The 2,437-nt window shown below is 52.3% G+C and overlaps 1 non-coding gene across 1 annotated transcript; it reads left to right on the forward strand.

Moving 5' to 3' along the window:
- The first annotated feature begins 1,352 nt into the window (after window positions 1–1,352).
- Window positions 1,353–1,508, forward strand: LOC111823248. Its single transcript, XR_002826255.1, has one exon. It is a non-coding gene; the product is annotated as a U1 spliceosomal RNA (small nuclear RNA).
- Window positions 1,509–2,437: the final 929 nt, after the last annotated feature.

Below are 2,437 nucleotides of genomic sequence, written 5' to 3' on the forward strand. Positions count from 1 at the left end.
ATCTAGGGGCATCAGACAGGAAATAAAGAAAGACGAGGGCAAGGATTCAAGGGTGGTTTAGAACAGGACAATGGCGTGTGCAGTGAGCGGGGGTGTGGGCAATGTGCACGGCCTCCACGCCTATCGGCTCCATTGACATATAGTGTCCCCGTGACACAGTACCTTTTGGATCCGAAAGGTACCGGTACTCAGCAAGATTCCAAGTGAGGACAAGCTTCCGGGAAGCAGCCGCCCAGCCTGGGACTGCATTCTAAACCTTCTCCATAGACCGTGAGAGAAAGGACATGTGCTCTTTCTGGGCCAAGGCTCCACCCGTTCTTCCACCACCTGCTTCCTGGCTGCGGAGGATGCGGAGGTTCTAGGGGACACTGGACACCTAAGAGAGAAGGCGATGCTGACTAGGAATTGGGGCTCTGGACTGTAATGTGCCTGAGGAACCAACCTTTATTGTGCCAAAATGCGGAAATTGTGGGTGTACTTGCTACTGCAGCTTGAGTTTCCTTTGACTTGATGTCTTTGCAGAATTATATGCCTTTTCCACTTAATAGCTAATATTTAAATCTCAAATAATTTATTTTTATATAATTTGCTGAGCAAATGTCTAATATGAGTCTCTTGATGCAATTTATCTTATTTAAATACTAGCATGATTTTTATGATTATGTCATGTGCTTGAGCGTATGTGCTGCAGTGGGTTGTTCGAGGTGTTTTGTGTCAGGCACTGGAGGAACACACAGAGATGCCGAGATTGGGGACCCAGAGCAGCTCAGAGGCGGGAATTAACTCTTCAGTCTGCAATAAACAATGGCCTCCAACAAGACTGCATCACAAAACGTGGGAAAGAAACAGACGGAAAGAGTAAAAGCGTTGGCGAGGCAGAGCCTGAAGAATTTGTAGTGGAAAGCGTGTTGGACCAATGCGTAACGAATGGGAAGGTGTATTTCCTGAACTGGAGGGAGTCACAGATGCTGACGAGACTTGGGATCCTGGAGAAAATGTAGGATGTCCAGAGTTAATTGAAGCATTTCTTAATTCTCAAAAAGCTGGCAAAGAAAAAGATGGTACAAAAAGAAAGTATTTATCTGCAGGAAGCAGATGCGTGGGTGCGAGGAGCTGGGGAAGGGAGCACTGGGAGTGACAACGGAGGGGTTGGGGTTTCTTTTTGGGGTGAGAAAAACGTTCTAAAATTGATTGTGCTGAGAGTCGCACAACTAAAAACCACTGAACTGCACACTTTAATTTAGTGTTATATTTTTGAACTGACATTTTAAAGGGGTGGATACTGTGTATGTAAATTTTATCTTAATTTTTAAATAATGTAAAAAAAAATAGGCGACTAAAGTAGCACTGGGGTAGCTACCTGGCAGGGGAGGACCATGATCAGAAGGTGGTTCTCCCAGGGCGAGCTTGTCCCTTGCGCTCCAGGTGTGCGGACTCCTGCCATTTCCCCATGGGAAACGTGACGGATCACTTATGGTAGTGGGGGACTGCGTTCGCACTCTCCCCTGAAAAAGAAAAAAAGAAATACCACTGGGAGAAAAAGCAGAAGGAAGTCTTAGCCCTGGGAGCAGGAAGAGCGAAGAGGAAGTGACATTACAGGTCCCGGGGCTGTGTGGGGAGAGGAGGAAAATCGGGGCCTCTGCAGGGTGGGCACGGCACACGCTGGGAGGGACGAGGCAGGAGGTGCCAGGGCACCATGAGGAGGAGCCCGCAGCGAAGGGGGCTGGGCCGGGGTGGGGTGAGGGGGCAGGGAGGGGCCTTTGCCACCCTGCTGGCCGCAGACCCATCTGTCAGGAAGCCAAGGGTCAGCGGGCCGGCCCAGGGGACAGTGGGCCGCTGCTAGGTTTCACTTTCCTAGAAGTCCGAGATTTAGAGGTTGTGGAGATGAGGTCACCGGATCAAAGCGCACGGAGGGCGTGTGCAATGAACCACTACCAGGAAGATCATACGCTGAGTGAAAGGAAAGCAAAAGTGTACAGAGGACCGACTGTCAGCAGGAGGCCGCCTGGGCTGGGTCCAGGACACCCGCGGGGCTTTCCTGCAGACGGAGAAAAATCCCCTTGTCCAGGGGACTTGCAGAGCTGGCTTCCTGTTAGCCACCTGGGGTGTGGGGAATAACAAGCCCGCCCCAGGGGACCAGGGTCACTGTGCCCCCTGTCCCCCCTACACACACACACACACACACACACACACACACACACACACCCCTCCTGCTGATAAGCTGTTCAGGAGATGCCACTCAGAGCTCACAGCCAAGGCAGGGGACGGGCAGGGAGGATAGTTCCTGAGCCCAGACGCAGGGTGCGGAGAAGGAGGCGCTGTCCCACCCGCCATGGGCCTGCACTCCAAACCTGGCCCTCTCTGCCAGCTCGCCTGCTCCCCGACCCCTTCCTTTGAAAGAGGAGGAGGGAGGGCCCCTGTGCACGTGGAGGTGGTG

The sequence above is a fragment of the Myotis lucifugus genome, unplaced genomic scaffold, assembly GCF_000147115.1.
Source record: "Myotis lucifugus unplaced genomic scaffold, Myoluc2.0 scaffold_430, whole genome shotgun sequence".
Taxonomy (NCBI): Eukaryota; Metazoa; Chordata; class Mammalia; order Chiroptera; family Vespertilionidae; genus Myotis; species Myotis lucifugus.